The sequence below is a fragment of the Camarhynchus parvulus genome, chromosome 3, assembly GCF_901933205.1.
Source record: "Camarhynchus parvulus chromosome 3, STF_HiC, whole genome shotgun sequence".
NCBI classification, from domain to species: domain Eukaryota; kingdom Metazoa; phylum Chordata; class Aves; order Passeriformes; family Thraupidae; genus Camarhynchus; species Camarhynchus parvulus.
Window position 1 is genome coordinate 98,487,405 of NC_044573.1, and position 21,149 is coordinate 98,508,553.

Here is a 21,149-nt window from a genome sequence, read left to right on the forward strand (position 1 = left end):
GAGAGCTTTCCACTGCCATCTCTAATAGGTTTATTTGCTTTGGTACCCCTTGGTCTTTTCCAGTTAAGTATTGAACCTATTATTTCTCCATCCTTTATCTCAGTTAATTTATTTAGAAATTCTTGGTTTTCTTTTCAAATGTACCAACCAAACACCCATGCATCCTGGCCTAGATAGGAAGGCCTTCCTGCCCAACAGAGTCTAGACTGCACTCTTCTTTGTTTTGCAAAACAATCCAGTTGTTCTTAATGTACCTCCTAGAACAGCCCTAACATCTTCTAGGCGTTTCTTAAACAGCAAGCTGCTTCTGCCCGCTTCTGATTTTGTTCTAGTTTTTGTGTACCCACACATGCTATTCTGATTTCAACAGATGTCAAACACATTAAGTTGTAAAACATGTATCTTACTCATTCTTTTCATCATTTGTCTTTCCTGTATTTCCAGGCATGAGGTAATGGTAACGACCTGCATGCTTATCAAATGTGCTTTTTAAAAACCAGCATCCTGTGTTTTTTCAGGTTAAATGCACACTGATATATTCGAGTTACTAATTTACATGGTTGCAGCAAAAAAAACTGATAATGGATTGGAAGGACAGTGTTGTATTAAACACATTTACCACAATACATATATATAACAGTGAGCATTACAATAACAGAGTCCATCCCCTCCAGGGGCTTTTCCTGAAGCACACAGCCAGAAGCATCTGCAGCTAATCCAGCAGCGATCCAACGAAGGATATTGCTGCCAGACTGCCACAGAGCCCTGGCATGTCTGAAGCTTCTCCAACCCTCTCCTGGGGTCTACCCTCCTGGGGTCAGTCTTCTTCTGGGATTATTCATCCCTTCCAGGGGAACTCACCATCTTCTCCTGGGACTCTCCTGGTCCCTGCAGCAGCCATCTCTGGGACTCTCCTGGTCCTCGCTGCAGCCCTCTCTGGGACTCTCCTGGTCCTCGCTGCAGCCATCTCTGGGACTCGCCTGGTCCTCACCCTCTCCTGGGGTCCTGGGATTCTTCATCTCCTCCTGCAGCCTTTACACTAGCCATGCAGCTCTTCTTGCATTCTTCATCTGGCTCTTACAATCTTCCTTCTGCTTCTTGCAGGCTTCTGACTCTTACCCTAACTCTTTGGCTGACTCCACCCTTTTATGGTCTTTGTACCTAATTGCTTACAGGTGTATTAAGTATCCATGCCACCTGTTCTTAATTGGCCCCAGCTGCAACTCATTGGGGAATACTGTGCCCCCTTACCATTCTCTCTACAGGACAGCAGGAAATGAAGGGAGAATGCTGGGCTGGATATTATTAGTTTGTTTTTTAGGAAACAAAAATCTTTGAGCAGAGGAAACCGGAATGTGTCTAAGGCACCAGAGTTTAGTTGAATGAATTCCCTGAAGAGCAAGTTAGTCCATGTGAATTGAATTGTGTGAATGAGCACTATTTAAAGAAAAAATCTACAGAACTTCAAACCTCTTGATCGGTCCTTGCCCGAGTTATCATTAAACAGCTACTGAAAGTTGGGATAATAGAGGAGACAATGTGAGAGAGACAAGCTAGAGAATTAGGCTTGAAATAACTGGAAAGGAAGCTGGTGTAAGAATGCAAACATGAAGGAAAAATTCCAGCATGTAGCTGGAATAAATTACAAGAGAAAAAGTGAGAACAGGTGAGAAAGTTGAGGGATCCTCATATGGCCATTTGCAATCATAAAAGGCTACAAAAGGTTTTGCAGCAGTACAGTCTAAAGACAAAACCAGGGTTTCAGTAAGATTACAGAAGCAAGAAGGTGGTTTCATATGTATTGTAGTATAATTATTGGAAGCTACAAGAAGGAAGGGACCCACACTGGAGCAGTTTATAAGAACTGGAGCCTGTGGGAAGAACTCATTTTAGGAAAGGTCATGGAGGGCTGTCTTTCTTGGGAAGGACTCCATGCTGGAGCAGGGGAGGTATGTGAGGAGTCCTTCCCCTGAAGAGGAGGAAGTGACAGAGTCATGGCCTCTTGCTTTGGGCGTGGGCTCCCAGAACTCAACCTGTGGCTCCCACTGCAGCTGCTCACTGAGATACTGGCACTGAATGTATCCCTCAACAAAAATTAAGACTGGGAGGAAGGGAAGGGTTGGAAAGGGAAGATGATTTTAAGGTTTGGTTTTATATCTCATTATTCTTTGATTTAATTGAGAACAAATTCAGTTAATTTCCCCAAGTCAAGTCTCTTTTGCTGGTGTCAGTAAATAGTTATAGGATCTCTCCTTTCCCTTATATCAACCTAGGAGCCATTTGCTGCATTCTTCTCTCCCCTGTCCAGCTGAGGAGGGCAGTAATAGAACAGCATTGGTGGTCAATCCAACACATCTCATCCATTTCAGTCAAGTAGTCTGGATTCAGCTAGAAGCCTCCTTTGAAATGTATTATTTTGTTAGCACTTGATTTCCTGCATTGTAATTTCTTCTAATCTTCAGTAGCTTTGTTGGTCATTTTACCGTATTTTTTTGTAGCTCTCTTTTTTAATACATATCTGGTCTTACCTTGAAATGGAACCTGCATGTCACTTGCTTTTTTTGTTTGAGTAGAAAAAAGTTTTCATCAGTGTGTTTATATCAGCTAGAGGCTGTCTGGTTACCGTGGTTGGTGTAGGGTATGTACTGCTTTCTCTTACCTTCGGAGCAAGGCTGTGTACAATGTTATTTTGATTCACTGTTGTTGGGGAACCAAGAATTAGCAAGTGAGCAAAGTAAGCAAAACACAAGCAGAACATTAGCCTTTTGGAATAATAAGGGAATGTGAAAGATTTACAGACAGCATACTTGCTCAAAGAATAAGCAGATTAAAATGGGATACCTACTAATAAGATTTTGCTATTGCAGTACTGTAAAGTTGTTTCTTTTTAACAAGAGTGTGCAGAAATGCTGGGCAGCTGAGTTTGGGACTTTGTAAGCATCACAAAAACACAGTGAGTGGAATGAGATGACAGAAATGGTGATGCTGTTCTGGGACAGCATCTTGGGGATTAAATTCCAAGAGACATGTGCACCACTGTGTGCACTCTAAAGAGGGTGTCCTTTATTTATGGACTACTGCAAGTCTTCAGACCAAATAAAGCATTACTGCCTCTAACATGCCATTAAGGACTCTCATACTAATCTAGGTGAATGGATGCAGAAGGGCAATTGTGTAAGCTTTACCAAGAGCCCAAACACTGAGCGGCTGCACCTGGTTTTTCTTGCTCAGATAAACTGTGGTGCAGAATTGAGCGCCCCAGTTTGCTGACTACACGTTGTGGATGCCTGCTTTGTGGGATCTCTGCTATCCTCCAGCATATAATTTTCTGCTAAGAATGAGATCAGTGTTGTTCAATTATGTTCATTTGACACCACAACTCTGTCTCCAGATTCAACAATGCTAAGTGTTAACCTAGTGCAGCAGCTTGAAAAATAGTTTTTTGTTAGAACTAATGCATGCTGGAGTTGCATTAATCTGTAGTGTGATCATTGTATTAGCCAACTGTGTGCTTGTTCCTGTTTGGCATGTGACTCTTCATATTCAGTTTCTTTTTATTTTTTTCATGAGAGTATCTTGACTTCTTTACCCTGGAGTTCTTCCTTGCAGGAAGCAGACCAGCATTTCATGTCTAGAGTTTTATTTTAAAAACATATTATGTCTCTTAAGGCATGATGGGCTGCAGGAAGTGTTTAATCTGCCACTTGCCAACTCATGTTTTGCTTATGACTTAAACATTTAGATTGACAACCGGCTGAACAGGAGCCAGCAGTGTGCACTGGTGGCCAAGAAGGCCAAGGGCATCCTGGCCTGTATCAGGAACAGTGTGGCCAACAGGACCAGGAAGGTCATTCTTCCCCTGCCCTCGGCACTGGTGAGGCCACACCTTAAGTGCTGTGTCCAGTTCTGGCCCTTCAATTTGGGAAGGACGTTGAGACACTTGAGCGTGTCCAGAGGAGGCAACGAGGCTGGTGAGGGGCTGGGAACACAAACCCTGTGAGGAACGACTGAGGGAGCTGGGGGTGTTTAGCTTGGAGAAAAGGAGGCTCAGAAGTGACCTTATCACTTTCTCCAACTCCCTGAAAGGTGGCTGTAGTCTGGTGGGGGTCGGTCTCTTTCTCCAGGCAGCAACTGACAGAAGGACAGTTGGACACAGTCTCAAGCAGCGCCAAGGGAAATATACGTTGGGTATTAGGAAAAAGTTTTTCACAGAAAGAGTGACAAAGTTCTGGAATTGTCCTCCTGAGAAGGTGGTGGAGTCACTATCCCTGGATGTGTTTAAAAAAAGACTGGATGTGGCACTTGGTGCCATGGTTTAGTTGAGGTGTTAGGGCATGGATTGGACCCGATGATCTTGAAGGTCTCTTCCAACCTAGTGATTCTATGATAATCAAATAATCAGATAATCAAATTGCTACTGAAAGTTCTTACAGCCAGCAAAGAAAGTCAAATGCAGTTATCTCAATGACACTTATAAATATGGGCTTCTTAACCTGAGCTTTTATTAACCTGGTAGATTCTTGGTAGTTTAAAAGATAATTGCATTTTGAATAAGTTAAATGTCAGTTTTATGTTTTAAAAACTGTACTAGTAAAGCTCTGTTTGATCTTCAGCCTGAAAAATTCCCATTAAATAATCTCTAAGTCCACCAAAACAGTGGAAAGTTACAATTCTGAGATTAAATTAAGAGGAATTAAGATAAAAAGACAGAATTTGAAACTTATGAATATTTAAATTTTATTTTCCTGTTGTACAGTTTTCTTTCAAATTTAAATGTGGTACTGAAGCTTGATGGGCTACTTAAAAATTCTGGATGTGCATGCAGTTTCATCCTAAAACATGAGTATATTATTAATAGAACTGTTGCACAGTTAAACAAAATTAATTCCTAGCTCTTCTTATGGGGTTTGTCTCATTTTTGATGCATTGTTCTAAGCTCAATTTTGTTAAACTGCTCCTTGAATTTTACCAGTTGCAAAATCATCTGCAGTTTTAATAGAAGGAATGTATTTTGCTGACGTCTTCCCAGATATCCCATTGAAATCATGACATACCATAACCCTTCTAGAGTACTGGTGCAAGAAGGATTTTTATGTTCAGTAGAAATGAACATTGTTCATCTACACGATATGTGTTTAAAAAGATGAAGTATTTTCGGGGGTCTTTAGAAATTTGTTTGTTGCAAAAGCAGATATCCCATGATTTGTAGTAAGTCTGAGTTAGCAATTATTTGGTGTCTTTCTAATGTTTAGAGATACTTTATTAATTTCTACTAATAATTTATAATTTTGTTTTGTTACTGTTTCCTTTTCTTATGTTGAATATTGGTAGTATTTTAGTTTATTCAGTGTTTTGAAATATTGAAAAATCTTGATTTTTCAAATATACTTAGTAGCGGTATTAGCATTATCTCAGCCAGTTTTCCAGGTCATGTACAGTGATGTCTCCTCATCCTTTTTCTTCCCCAAAGACTCCTGCCTCTGTCTGTTTGCCTTCCTCTTCTCATCTTTCCTCTTGCCTTGTTGCTAGCTGCCACAAAGCAGTTGGAATCACTTTGGCCCCTATTGCAGAGGCCCTCCTGACAGCTGAAGAAGTACAAGGATGTTTATCCTAACCAGAATCCCAACTGATACACAGTTTCTGGACCGTGCAGCAGCAAGTGATCTGCCTTATGTGAAGCAAGTACAGTTTTAGTCAGGATTGTTTGCTTGAGCTTTGTGCCATGTTGTACCTTTATGAAATTAGTATAAATTCTATTATGTTTAACCAGTCTGAGAACTAAGAAATGATCGATCTGAATAGTATTTAACCTAAAACTATTCCAAGATCTTTCATGTTTTAAGACTACCTTGCTGAATTAATATTTTTTTTAACAAAAGCTACAAGAAAAGAGGAATTCATTAGCTCTGGGTTTCTTGATGTTATCTGTTATTATCTTTAATGTCCCTTTGTGCTAGTCAGAAATATACTTAATAGTGTTTCCTTTAGATCCAGCCTAATCTAAAAGTGTAACTTGGTGTATGGTAAAAAGCAGTGAATAGCACCATTTCTGAAACACATTGCTAGTAAATCTAAATTTATTTTGTAAGGACAAAAATATACCTGTGAATTAGTTGGTTTTGGTAGTTATATTCTTCTGAGGTAGCATCATTCATGTATTTTAAAACACCAAATGCCAATATAAAGGAAGAGAAAAACTATAGTGTTGGTCTAACATAGATGAAGTACTAATTTTAAATGATATTTCTACCCAAATATAACTACTGTATTCTACACATTTGTTTTAAAAATTTGAGAGTAGCAATGACTCATGAAAATCAGTCTTACAAAAATAACCCTAGTATATAAAACAGATAATACTTCTGGCCTTTCCACCTGCTTTTCAGTGCCAGAGAAGGTTTCCCTTCTTATTCCTAACTCTGTTGCCGGAACTTTACCAGCTCCCTCAGACTTTCAGTTCTATGCTGCTTGAACACAGCTGGTGTCTGTCTGTGTGTGTTCTCCACATGGTCAGCTATTGCTGGTTTTCCTACACTTTATGTTTCTTAAACAAGCAAATTGTTTTAATTTTTATTTTAATTTTCCCCCATTTTTTTTTTCCTGGAAATAGTATGAGAATACAAAGAAACATAAAAAATGGAGAAACAATAGTTAGCCAAACAGCTCCCAGAAACCCCACAGCAAATCAGTTTTGTATAAAGTTTGGACAGCAGGTGGTATAAACTGGGCTAGTGCAGTTTAGCGGTCAGTCACCAGCAAAAAACTTAGAGTCTGCTTCCAGAGAGCAGTGGCATCTTGGCATAACTATGCAGATATTGTAGCTCTTTGCTCCTAAATAGTTCTTCCTCAGGAGTCATACATATATTAGTTTGCTTGGAAGTAAAACTGCTGGCTTGCTTCTCTTCTGTGCTGCTTCAGCTCATTTTCCCCCAGCTAGCATTTCCAAGAATGACTGCCAGAGGAGGCCACTATTTCCTAATCTGCCAGGACCTGCAGAGGCATTTTGCCTCTGCTCCAAGCCACTTTCTTATATGTCAGTAGGCCAGAGAGATGCCAGTGAGGCAAAAAAGCAAGCAACCAACCAAAAAAATGCTGGAATGCTACTTCTAAGTACATGTCCTGTAGCTCATAAAGCACTTGCTGAGAGAGTAAGGTCTGAGCTTCATGTTTTCTAGGAAGGAATCAATCCCAGTTTTAAACCTGATACTTGAATTGCACATGTGAATATTACCCTGATAGTGTACTGAACAAACAGGTTTGAGAGTGTATTTTGATGTGGATGATCTCATTTGCAACACAGTAGTTCAAGATTGGCTATTAGTATATATGCTTTCTTTTTTGTTTTAATTAACTTCCTAATTTTTCTGAAAGTAATTATCAGTCATTTTATGGAAGCTTGTATTGATGGTATAACAATATATGTGTGTGTGTATATATATATTCACACACTCTGTCTAGTTACACACATATGCATACAGCTTTCTAGTTGCATATTACTTGTTTCGCTTTCACTTTGTGTTTCTCTAAACTGAGAATCAAAACTACTACTTCATAAAACATCTGACTGAATCAAATATTCTTTCTCTCTGTAGGAATACCCATATGAAATAAAGTAGAAGTGATTTAGATCTGGATAATGTTTCTCTAACTAGCCTTATTTAGTAGGTTATAAATTTCACAGGACAGACTTGACCTTTTACTATGTGTCTGTGAAGTGTTATATATATTTAGAACATTATGCACATTTTAAATACTCTGAATCAAACCACTTATGAAGATGGAAGATTGGTAGACACACTCTATTTCCAACTAGTAATTGTTAAAGATGACTGTAGTGTCAGTACTGTGATACTGTCCCTATGGGAGAAGGCAGGAGATAGTGAGTTACAGTCTAGGAGTTTTCTTGAGAATTTTGGGTAAGGTGAAGATTATCATTCAAGACTGAGGAGCATGTTTGTGTAGTGTGATGTGGGAAAAGTATCAAAATTTCTCTAAGAAAGAGTCTTCTTTTTCAGTCTGTCAGAGTTCTTTGACAAAAAAGTAGGTAAAGTACATAAAGGTTACCTGTCAGACATAATGTTCTAGGATTTTCACAAAGCCTTTGATAAGATTCTTCATAGTAGGCTGCAAAGAAAATGAATAGTGACAGAGGAAGTAGCATACCTTAGGTATGGTTTAAAAAGGGATTATGCTGGAGAAGTAGTTTGCTTCTGAAATAGCAATATGACCAGAGTTAACGCTGTTGATTGTGATTAAAAGGAAGCTGCATGAGGGCAGAATTTCCTTATATGTGTAATTTCTGATTAGGTAGAGCTGTCCAGGTCTGTATGAAGCTCCAGATTATAAATGTGATGCAGTGAGATGCACATAGATTTGGGTTACTAGCTTAATGGATAAGGATTTTTGGACAGCAGCCTGTCCTTTAATGTGGTATTTAGGGCAGGACGAAGTACTACAGGAACAACTGTATTTATTTAACTAACTGCTAGCAGAAAATAATTATAATGTTGTCAGAATATTTTACTTGGCAAAGATGAGAAATGAAAATATGTTAGTTTTATGGGAAACAATTGGTGCATTTAGTCCTTTCACTTTAAAGATCAGGAAGGGACAAAATGCAGTTAACTGCGTCATGACTGACTCGCAATGATTTATGAAACAGCGGCTTTAATTTGTTGTAAAGGGAGGTTAGAGAGAGAGCAGCCCAAATTGGAAGACACCTTGAAAGATTATCTGGTTTAACTTCTTGTGGCAAAGGGATCCTCTATGAGATTACCTAGCACTGCGACCAATCATGTACTGAAAATTCCCAGTGATGGGGATTTACCATGTCCCTGGGAGATTATTTCAGTGGTTGAAGACAGCCTTTACTGAGGTATTTGAGAAAATTAATTGGTTGTATCTTTTTACTCTTTCCAAAAATTAGTAAAACAAACAGTTGTAAAATTAAGGAGTGCATTAAAAACCCATAAAATAAAGTAATTATGTATTATAGTCACTCTGTGGAAGTAATTAACTGTACAGGGCATTTAATAAAAAACCAAGGTTTGACTTTCATTTTCTGTAAGTACTGCATACCTAGCAACAAATAAATCAAGATGGCACTCTCCACTGCAGAATGCTCTATATGTTTTTATATAAGATTATAAGACTGGTAGAAAAAATGCTTTCAGATTGGAAAAATGATACTGTTCCTTCTCTCAGCTGGAAATGACTAAGCAATTCGATGATCAATGGAAGTTCTGACTCCATCTGTTTAGAAGGTTGAGTAGTGTCTTCCAAATTGCTGTTCTTTCGGTGTATAGGTAATTTCTGAGAAGCATGGGGTTCAGTTGGTCATTTCACTGAGAGCAGTCAGATGCTGGAACACATCTGAAAGCTTACTCTGTATATCCATATTTGCATTGTCATTGTGGGCTGTGAAATGATCCTGATAATTTCGTAGTTCAGAAGTCCCACGTTGATATTGCAGAGGAACATACATAGGGGGTTATTTTCTTGTACATAAATATTAACACAAGGTCCAATGCTGGACTGAATTTGCATAGTTTGAGTGTATTGTTGTGATTTTGTGGAACAGACTGAAGACAACACTTAATGGCCACCATTGTGCCATGGATCAGGTTTGCCTGTTGTACTGGCAGAGGCATGAGACTTGGATGGAAGGATCTGAAACCTCATCAGTTTAAGCAGAACTGGAATGGCCCTCTGCTAGGGAGCCTGTGTAGGATGTAGAAAAGTGGTGAGGAAATCAAAGACTATATGCTTTCTATAATCCTCTGCCCTTTCTTCCTTTAGTACAGAAAAGCTGTAGCCATAGTGTTAAATGAAATGGGATAGTACTAAAGTACAAGGACTGGCACATTTGCTCACATTGTTAAGTTTGTGGGATAATTTCTGATGTGATTTTGGGGCAGTCCAACTGGAGTTCTTCCAGAGAGAGCCTGGGCATGAGAGTTGAGCAAAAACTTGATATTTGCTGTAGTTAGTTTAGGCAAACAGAAGTGAGTTATATGCCAGAGGAAGTTTGTTGACCCTATTATATTTAGTTAGTTGGTGTATATTAAGATGTTGATAATGCCCAATCCCTTTTCATTTCTTTTCTTCTGCTGTCAAGTTTCTACAGCTCCACATCATGATACTATGTTCCTCATACTCGTCACACGGTTGCCCTCTCCATTCCCAATGAAACAACTTCCGTACTGCAGTCACAACATTTTTCTGCTTTGCTCTTAAGTGCATTTCAGGTGACTCTTTCCACCCTACATTTCCCTAAGCTGTCATGTTTGCTGCTCCCCCCTTAAAACTTCTGTTATTCTGTGTTATTAAATAAATGATTCAGAGCTTCTGCAATTCAAAAGAGTGGGTTGAAAAGCAGAACACGTACAATCTCTCTCCTAGTTTCCTAATTTTCTCCCATATTAATTTACATGCCCATTCTCAAATGTGGTTTTACTTTTGCAATATTTTAATTTCCTTAGGCAGGATACATTCGTGCCTTGTTCTGGATGTTGTTAATGGGTAATGGTGAGAGGAAAGCTTTACTTTTCAGAAACTTCTGCTAATCTTTCTAAAACAATGCCGCTGATGGCCACAGAGTTGTCCACACATATTCTTTATAACTGCAATGAGCTAAGGTCACTTATGTGTTGAAGGTAGGTTACTGTTCAGTTCTGAACATACCTTCTATCCATTTTTAGTTTGATCAGGTGATCTATAAGGAGTCAAATGGAATGCAGTGTTTGGTCTCATAGTACTTAAAGTGACACTTAAAAGTAATCCCAAAGCCACAGATTTCTGATATCTGCAAAAAAAGATATCCACTTTTGTTTACATCATAAGGTTTATTACCTATGGATGGAAAAATACACCTTTTCTATGGTTCTGTTTCTACAGATGTAACTGTATAATGCTGTATACTGTCTGTGGCTTGGTAATATTATTTGTGTCCAGATTTGTGTAGCATCTGGAAGACTAAACATGGCATGAGTACTTAATTTATATCTGTCTGAACTGCCTAGAATACTGGCAGCTGTATCCAAACCAGTCCCAGGACATTTAGTTGGGAGGTATGTGCCTCTCAGATAACTGTGCTGTATGTTGGGAGGAATCCAGAAAAGTGCTGAGGGAGCTCAGCAGCTGCTCGGCTGCAGCTGTCCTGGCTACAGATTAATGTAGTGTCTGTCCATACATCCTTCTCTGTGTAGCTATCAATTGCTGTAGTCACTTTGGACACAAAGTCATTCTCCAAGGAGATTTTCTGATTTGAATTGAATTACTGGGGTACCCTGAGTAGACTGAGAACTGAAGCTTTGAATAAAATCTTGTTTATATTAGTACTCAAAACATAGAACATCAGGTCCTAAAATGGTTAAATAATTTGAACAGGCTGCTGTAAAAGCTCTGCACAATCTCTGTTTCTCTGAGAAGACAAAAAAAGTTTATTAAAATAAATGTTACCAAGAAGTGTTGATTCTTTAGTTAAGAAGTAGCTTTTTATTATTATAAGAAAAGAGATTTTTAAATGTTTAGTTTTGAACAGTAAATATATTTGGTTTTCTTTCCTGTAGCCACTATGAACTTGCCAGTTTCTTGGGGAAGGGATAGGGAGAAAATTATATTTCACTTGCAGTGCATTGCTAAAATTAAAGGCAAGCATATTTTATAAGCCTTGCATAGATTGGCCAATCTGTCTTTCACTACATTAAAACAGACCTGTGATAATAAATTTTAAGTCAAAGTCATGGACTACAAAAAAAAGGCCGCACATTGTGTCATGGTTGATTATTTAAAAATACATGAAGAGATATTCCCCACCTGTCTGAATGTTCTGTGTGCCAGTTGGCTGGCTGGGATATTTCCCAATCCGCTTGAAGCCTGGCTGTCCCCTGTATCTGTTGCTTGTGTCTGGAATGGTTGGCTTCTCTCTTTCTAGAGCAGTAAAAACAATGCAGGAAGATAACTCAAGTTCTGTGCTACCACAATCCTATTAAAATTTCATGAATTTTGAGTATCTAGGAGACCAAGGAATGGTAATGCAGCTATTCTGAGGCGTTAAGTTGGCCTGGAGAACACTCTGCTCCTGGAAGAATGTTTTTCGTTAGAAGAAAATGGTGTGGTGTTTCTTTGTAGTGCAAAGTTAGTTTCTTTTCCCAGTAAGCTGCACAGGAAAATGTATGTTTTTGCCTCTTCTATTACAAAGACTGTGAAGACTTCATTAAAACGACTTTCTCTTGGCTTATGAAATATAATTCAGAGCACTGGAAGGAAATAGATTTAACAGGGAAAAGTTCATCTTAATGCTGAATATAGCTAGAGTTTCTAGTCCCAGAAGAGATAAGGAATTTCTGAATTTAATGGTTCCCATCTAAGGATTGGAGCTGAGGTGCTGTCCAAAGTTATCTCATATACAAAGAAGATGTAGTTCCTGAATGTTTTCTGAGAATGAGAAATTAACCGCAATCATCATGCTCTCAGGGATACACTGCTAATTTACAGAAGTGTGCTTAGAAGAGCTGCCCTGGAATATATTTGAAGATTAATTGAAATGTTAGGAAACTGAGTGGGAATTTGTCTATGGATATTAATATCCCTAAGTAAATGTTACTAATCAAAAGCTTCAGCTTGATTATGAGGGCTTTCTAGATGAGATAATTTTGAAACTCTGAATAGAAATCAGGCTTAAATAGTAATGCCAGAGAGACATCTTTTTTCTTGAGTAGATATATACTACCAAAAAAGTGTTATTCTATGAATCAGTAAATGATGAAAACAAATTGGAAAGAAACTCTAATTGTTAAAATATTTTTAATAATTGACAACTCAGAGGTAACTAACAGACCAATATTTTCATAAAACAAGTGAACCGTGCCACTAGATGCAATTGCTGTAAACTCCTCCATTTTAGTACATTTAAAAGGGCCATTTCATGCTGAATTTGTTGCCAGGCAGTGTCTGCCTAGACAGTATGGGTTGTCCAGGCTCTGCCTGTCTCTAGCTGGGGTAGCTGCACTCACTTATCATTGTTCTCTCAGATTTGAACAGGCAAACCATTGAATTTTATATGTCATGGGGGGTGTTTATACCTCCCCGATACAACACTTCAAGAGTCTGGGACAATTTGCAAAGTAGGGATGACACATTGACGCATTCACATTCTGCCTTGCACTGTGACTTGTTTAGGATGACACTCTTCTTGCTCTGTGCAGGGCAGTTCTTTACTAAGACACCTATGTTTGCATGCACTACGAGCTCTGTGCTTTCATTATGGTTGATGGAGCTACAGTTTATGTGATCTGTGGAATGGGGAGAAATTTAGCTGAATGAATTTCCACTTCAGTGGGCTGGGCTATTTTCCTGGCTTCATTATCTCTGTTGGTAAGATATCTAAGGTGAAATTGGTTCAGTTATCTGAATATTATCCAGTGCCATTTTTGATGTCCCATGGTATCAGAGACATCATCAAATCAGGTACAGGTATGACACAGGACATGTGGGAGACTTGTCTCCTTCCAGAGTGGTAGCTGGAGACTAGATGGGCTGTCCAACATCTTGGGTAGTAGTAAATCCCTATATTTTGGTAACTGAATCAAATTGTTTCATTTTTAGTAGACATCAAAATTTAGGTATCTTAATCTGAAGCTGAATTTCATTCAGGTCTAAGACATCCATGAAAGGATTGGAAGTAAGACATGGAAATCTTTACATTTGTATGCTGCTGCACTGGCAGCTTCAGGACAGATGTGATGTCCTTTGGTATCTCAGATTTTGCTAGGGGTTTAAGATTAGGCAATTGAAGGAAGGGTAGAGTGGTAGTATAGTGTAATTTTCTCAAAGTTATAATTAAAAATATAGGAATACCAAGAGCATCAGCAGAATCAGTCAAATATCTTCTAGGTATTCCAATCCAGTGAAGTCTTTGCAACCAAACTGTATGAACTCTGAGCAAGAGTGGAATGTTGATGGTGTTTTTTCAGAATTGCACCAGTCTGCCCTTAAATAAAATATTTATATAGTACAATTAACTTTTAAATTTTATCTTACATCTGAGACTCCTAATTGGAGTTACCAAGATTTTTAAGCTTTATTTCATGTAAAATAGACTTTAAAATCTGTATGGTGAAATCTGTATTAAAATAATTGAGAATAATATTTGGTTTGAATAATGAATAACATGTGAAGCTTCGTTTCAAAATACTGCTAATATTGTATGTGAATATAGGAGAGTATGGATTGCTCTCTTATAACAAGTAACAGATGTGACTTGAGTTTCTGTTTGATTTTGACATGCCTGATAACAAGTAAGTATTAAGTGAGAAATTAGCTGGAAAGAAAATGGTGGAAAAGATGAAATTCCCAGGATAAACAGCTTCAAATGAATTAAGATAGCCATGTCTGCATTTCCCTTTAAGAAATACTCATTTGACTCTATCCAGGCTGGCATCCCTTAAAATTCCCAGGGTTGGCAGCCTAGGAGCTGAGGGGATCCTAAAGCTTGAAGCGAAATCTTAGGTAAACTGAAGAATTGGTTTTTAAACCATCAGAATGACAGGCTGTATAAACACAGTGTTGGCAGCAGTGACCAGCTGCCTTAGAGTGGTGCTGGGGGGTTTGAGTGAGGCTGTCGGGGCAGTGGGTGGGATGAGCCCACCTAGAGCCAATCCTGAAGAATCCAGGGCTCCCAGGCCCTGCATCCTCCTTGGTGTGTTAATGTCGTGGGTGCCCAGCCTGTGCTTGGAAGGTCTGCTCTTATGGGCTGCTTTCCCCTGGTAACTGGCTCATCGTTTTAACAGTGTGAGATTTAAATCGGATTATTCCCTATGTCCACTGTTGTTAATTTCTCCAGTTATGAGTCAGGCCTAAGGCGTTTGTCTGACATGAGAGCTGTCTTAGCTCCTGGGTCAGTGAGGAGAGGAGGCTCTGTCAGTGGGGCCTCCGTGGTTAAGGAGATAGCATGGCTGTTTTTCTCTGTGCTGAGTTCTGCTCTCCTTGTAACTTAGGTCACATGGGGAACCTCTTCCAGTTGCTGTTTTCGGTTTTTTACCTTGGACAGTTCCTTTTGCAGAGGTGAATGGCGACCCTGAGGGTTGGCTCTGGTGGAGCCTTTTGTGCTCAATCTACCAGGTGCCACAAGTTCTTACTTTGTCATGCATTAAGTCTCAGGAATGCCTAGAGCTCATCTTTCTCTCCACAAATGATTTTGCTCTTCGTTGAATGTTCTTCATTGAATGCAGGTGTTGTAGTAGGTGCCCTGGATCCAGCTGGGGGAAGGGCAGCTGTTACAGCCTGGACAGCTTTAGCATTTCTAGATTAAAACACTTGCTCTCCCCCTTCCCTAACCTGTATGTACAGGCTGTGTCCTGATTCTCCCCAGGTGACCGCTAGAGGCAGCCTGAGCAAGATTATAAGCAAGAGTTTGCTCCATTTGCTCCTCCTTCATTTGAAGACAGATGAGGCCCTCTGGTGAATAGGCTGAGCTATCCCAGGCTTCCCATCAGGCTGTGGAAAGTTCTCTGGGCCGTGTTGGTCCATTAGTTGCAGGGAAGCTGCTTTAGTAACAGTTTCTATAATTTCATTTGGGCCTTTAGCCACTATAGTATTAGGCTTCCCTCAGTCTTATGGGTCTGTTCCTCCTTCCTGGTATGCAGCTCTAAATACATTATTGATTTTTAACCCTCTAGTCCAGTTAGAAATACTCTTGGACCAGAGTAGTCCTCTGTGGATGGTAGAATTCTATCTCTCCCTCTCAGGTTTACTCAGCAGGTGTATTCTGCCTCAGTGTTCCCCTAATTTCTGCTCTGTTTTTCTTGTAGTTTTGCAAATTTCCCAGATAGATTTCCAATGTGTTTGATTTACTCCATCACCCATAATTTTTGCGGTCTTTGTTTTGCTTATGGGTCTGACTAGTTTCTGTTCCTCCTGTTCTGATTCTTTCCATGTCCTCAGGGTCATTCCAAACGTCTCTGTCCCAATCTTCAGATGAGACTATGAATTTTAAAGGTTTTGATTCTGCTATAGCAGCTTCTGTTTTTTCTTCTAGCTTCCTTATTCTGTCCTTGAATTGACTATTGACTACTACAGTCATGTTTTGCTTGATTTTTATCTTGGCCTTTTTCTTTGTGAGATCCCTGGCACGCACTTACCTTTTGGGCAGCAGTCAGACATCCTGCAAGCGCTTTACATATTAAATTCTTTACTTTTCCATCTTTTACTGATCCTTTGCATTCCCTTACAGTGCTATTTTACCTTTCCAATACCATCTTGTTGGCCCAATCCCTCCCTTTCTGCGTGGATTTGCAGTTTCTGGCTTGTAAAAGTTCTCTGAGATGTCCGTTTCTAGTTTGTTTGAAAACATGTATTTCCTTCCAAAGGGAATGGTCAAACTGCTGTGCTTGGTGTGCCTGAAGGGATTACCCTGTTCTCTGCACCAGTATTCATGTGGCAGTATTGTTGAGAGAAGGTGCTCAGCAGTGTACGACAAAGTGGGACACAGTGATTGTGTGGATGATTGTGTTTAGATTTATTGCTAATACAATATCTAAACATTGTCAATGCAGTGTCTAAATAAGAACTCTATGATCTGTTACAATGGTTTGTATAATCAGGTTGTGGTCCCTCCTGTTGAGTCATAAGGGTTCAGTGAGACAATTATACTTCTTGAATTTCTCTGGGAAATCTAGGTGCAGCTGGGTCCACTTAGCCTCAGAACTGGCCAAGAGATTTGTCTAAAGCAGGTTCTGCTAGAAAAGTAAAGGTTTACAGTCTTTGACCTTGTAGAATTCAAAATTACAAGGAAATTTTGTAGTTTCTTTAAGATTTCATCTCCTCATTTGAGCAGATACTAGTGCTTTTTACTCAGCTTTCCAAAAATTAGTGTTCCTTGTCTTTGGGCGGGATGTAACCCTGCAGGCGTCTCTGCCAGGGTAGGATGCCCCCTCCCCAGGAGCTGCCTGCAGCTTCAGGAGACCTGTTTGCCCAGTTGGCCCAATCTCCATCAGCATTTTAAGACCAGGAAAACTTAGGGCAGGCTTTTATCTTAATATATATTTCTCAAGCCCTAGACATTCATTTCTGGTTATTTTGGTATACTTAGTAACATGGGACAGACTTTACTGAAGTTTCTCATTATAAAATTTTGTTAGTATGAAAGATAATACAAATGGTGTATATTCCAGAGTAAATTGCAATTTACTTGGAAAATAAAACAGTGGTCATGAGAGAAATGAAAATTTCTTTATAATTTGATGAAGAAGTTTATTCAAATATAATCCATAAGGAAAAGCATCCATGAGTTTTTCTAAAATATCAAGCCAGTTACTGACTCTTCAGGTAAAGGTTTTCTCAGTGTCTGCTTCTGTTAACTCAGGTTGTCTAAAGGTAGATTGTACATACTGCTGGGACCTATTGCTTTTTGTTGACACATTCAACAAGCGTATGAATATATGTAATTCAGTCTCTCCAACTAATTCTAAATATACCATGTTTTTTCTTTAGACTTCTTAATATCAGTGGTACACTGAGTGCTTAGATTTGACTTCAATGTGTTGCACAAGACTGCTTTATATTATTTAAATCTCATAAACCCTACCAGTGCCAAGAGGAAGTGCCTCAGAGCCAATTTGATTTTCAAGCAAAATGCACTTATTTGCAACAAATTGCCATGTGAATGTTTATCATTGTAAAGATAGGTTAAAAGAAAGATGTTATTTTTCAGTTTTATGGGATAGAATGGGAAGGACCTGAGCTTGTCACAAGATGAGAGAAATTGCATATCTGTCTTCTACTTCATAAGCTTTACAGCTTTGCAAGAAATACTGGTAGCTTGTTCATGGACACTTAAGAATTAATAGTTGAATTAAAGAAATTATAGTAACTGTAGATTTTTCTAGGGAAAAAGATTGCTTCCTGAATAGTCAAACTGGAATCATCTTGTTATTACTCACATTGCTGCTGTCTTGTACTGTAAGAAATAGTACTGGTATTTCCAACACATTTATTTTAATAACAAGAATATTTGGCCTCAAATCAGTTACTGAAGCTAGAAGTAGTATAACATGAATGGCACCATGTAATGTACTCAAATACAGAGTCTGTCCCTCTGAGACATCATCTTCCCAATTCACCTGAACTTACACAATGAAATCAGCTGCATTCTCAGCCACTAGTCCGGTTGAACTGTTGAGAGATTTACTTACTTTCCAAAATCTTTAACAGATATTTCTTCATTATGGAATGCATTTTGGGAAAATTACATTTACTTAAATATTTCTATTGGTCTGATTGATCAAAGAGTTTGATATATAGGCTTTAGTCTTCTGAGGCTCTGTGTGTGCTTAAGTTCATGAATTTGAATAGTTGCAGTCAGTCATGAAAAAGAACCTAAAAGGTGGTATTTGTCCCTATGTTGTGACAGCTTAGTTGTGAAACTTAGTGTGGTAAGATAAAGGTGCTTGAAAGGCTGAAGGTGACTGGGGATCACAGGGAATCTTGGGCAATTATTCATTCCTGTGGTGGAAGGATACCAAATGTGCATTTCAGATGAGATGGTCCATTCATTTTTTGATTACTTAATGTAGAAGCTAGTTGTCCCAGTTAATCAGTCTGAAGAGATGAGCTCTCAATTTTTTTCTTCACAGAGATATAATATTTTTAATAAAAAGAGCCAGATTTTGTTGATGTAGTAATCTTGTTTCTTTCAATCAACCTGTTGTTCAGCCAGCTGCAGTTTTGAGTAATTACTTAGTGCCAGAAGAGCTACAACTACTTGCTTTCCTTCTGACTAAGAGGATATGAATCCCTCAGGGATGACATTAATCTGTAACCCAGGCAAAACAATCTGGTTTAACATATTTTAGGTAATTAGTAGAGATATCAATTAGTGATAAGTATTGTAGTCTTTTGACAATCATTTAAAGTTGGGAATTGTTAGAACTGCAGCGGTTTTGTTTTGTTTTGTTTTTTTTTTTTACTTTTTGTGGGTTTTAAAATTTTTTTTTTATTGTGACTGCTTTATATTTTCTGTCTTAATGTCAGTGCATAGTGTTGTAAAACATCACATTGCAAAAAGACAAAAAATATTCCATGATTAACTTTCTCAGTGGGGTGAGGGTGCTGTTTATCCAGACTTCAGTTACAGCTGTGGAATCCATCATTGAACCCTGCTGTTACCGTGTGGAGAGCAGTGATGTGCTGGTCCAGCACTTTGTTTGTTCATATGTTGGTCAAGTTGTTTGGTCTCTGCTGCTTTATTTATTGCAGGTAACACTAACTCATTGTGCTGAGGGCTTTTTGTCTAAACAGAATCACAAAGAAGTCCATTCTGAATGTGACAGAAGAATGTTTATGTATGAGCTAAGCATGGATAGTAATATGATAGAGCTAATCATTTAACATTCCTTGAACATTTAATTTAAAATAAACATACAGGAAACTAAGAGTAGATTTGGAAGTGATTTGTTTGGAGCATTTTTTGTGGACATGTGTGAGTCAGAACAATTTCAAAATAATTTCTTTACCACTTACTTGAATATATTTCAGTTTTAATAGAAATTTCCTTGTAGCTTTGGCTGACTTGCACAATCTCACATGTTTAAAAGGAGTGCCTGCAAAGTCTGTGTTGTTTTGGGGGTTTATTTCAGATTGACTGTTGCCAGAGGACATGTTTAAATTAGAGCAACCTTTAGTAAAACTTCAAAATTAGCTATGTATAGTCTATAGTTCCAGTAATACAATGGTTCTAGTAGAAGTATAGTTCTAATACAATAGAGCTCCTTGTTAGAACAAGAGATAGATGTTTGTTTTTTATTATTTTGACATTCAGTGGTATGAGTTTGAGATAGCTGGATGTCTAATATATAGGGAATCTAGCTTAATGATTTTAAATATAGCTCTGTGTGAGGGTATGATTTCATAGTTCTACCCAAGAACAATCTCTAGTCTTTTTCTCTTTACTGATCTCTTTGTTTTTCTTTATACATACATTACAGTGTTGCATATTTTTTTTAGTAAAAAGCTTTTGAAGAAAAAAACCCCAAATTTCAGGATTTTTGGAAAGGATTCAGCATGTTGGCTCTTCACCAGAATGCATTTTGTACCATTTTCTTTGTGTATTCTTCCTTCCTTTGGAGGGATATTGTATAATGCCATGCAGTGACTTCTTTAGGAGATGTTAAGAAGCACCGTTTGCTCTTCTAAAGTAGCCTCTACGCAGAATTTGTAGATGTCTGTATGTGTGTCCCTTCAGATTGCAGAGGGAGCTGCTCAATGAATGATGCTGTCTGCCTAAAAGCCTCCTAAGTCGCAAATAGCAACCAAGCTTACCTCTTCCTAGCACTGCCTGACTCCAACCTGGGCCCCTTCCCTCCTAAGTCTGAAAGCTTTCTGTCAGTGCTAATGCACTCATCCGTAAATGCTCAGAAAAATTACATTACAGATAATTACCCCTGCTGTCATACCCTGGAATTCTATCCTGTGGTGTATTTAGCATTCGTTTCTTGAGTGCTCAGCCAGGGTCAGTGGGCGTGGATATTCAGTGGATCAGATTCTGTCTTGTTCTGTGCAGCAAGAACAGAAAAAGAAGGTTGTCTCACTTGCATGGACTGTCTGTCTTTGCACATACTCCACTGCATGTGCTGCTGCTTCCACCAACTAGAGAGGAGACTTAAGGTACCTACTCTAGGACAGTCACATGCAGACCTACGTAACCAGAGGTTAGACCAAACAAGGCAGCCTCCATTTGAGGAAGTGGACCCTATTTCATAGTTTCTGTATCAAATGGTGTAATTGTAATTAATTAGAAGAACTGCAATTGCTTTTACTGCATACACTAATTTTTGCTTCTCTAGATTTCAGCAACAATGAAGACTTAATCCACACACATTTTAGTCTTAGCTTTGAAATGTATAGACCTTTGACCATGACTAAAAAATAAGTAAATGAATGCTGTAATGTCTTCAGAGGATGAAGACTGCTAGAGTGGATATCATAAGCCATGTAGACTTCTGGGCATTGCTTTGTGATAGTTTTGCATTCACAGTGCTGGAGTAATTAGTAAAGCTGCTAATTCCTGCAGTGCCAACAGCAGGACCCTGTTCTAGGTTTGGCAGTAGTATTATTGGAGCCTGAAACACTTAAACAGCCTACTTCACAAT

At 38.6% G+C, this 21,149-nt stretch overlaps 1 protein-coding gene across 4 annotated transcripts in view; it reads left to right on the forward strand.

Moving 5' to 3' along the window:
* The window catches only part of KHDRBS2 (KH RNA binding domain containing, signal transduction associated 2), a 324,004-nt gene that overhangs the window by 12,423 nt on the left and 290,432 nt on the right, over positions 1-21,149 (forward strand). The gene's annotated exons all lie outside the window — the stretch shown is intronic.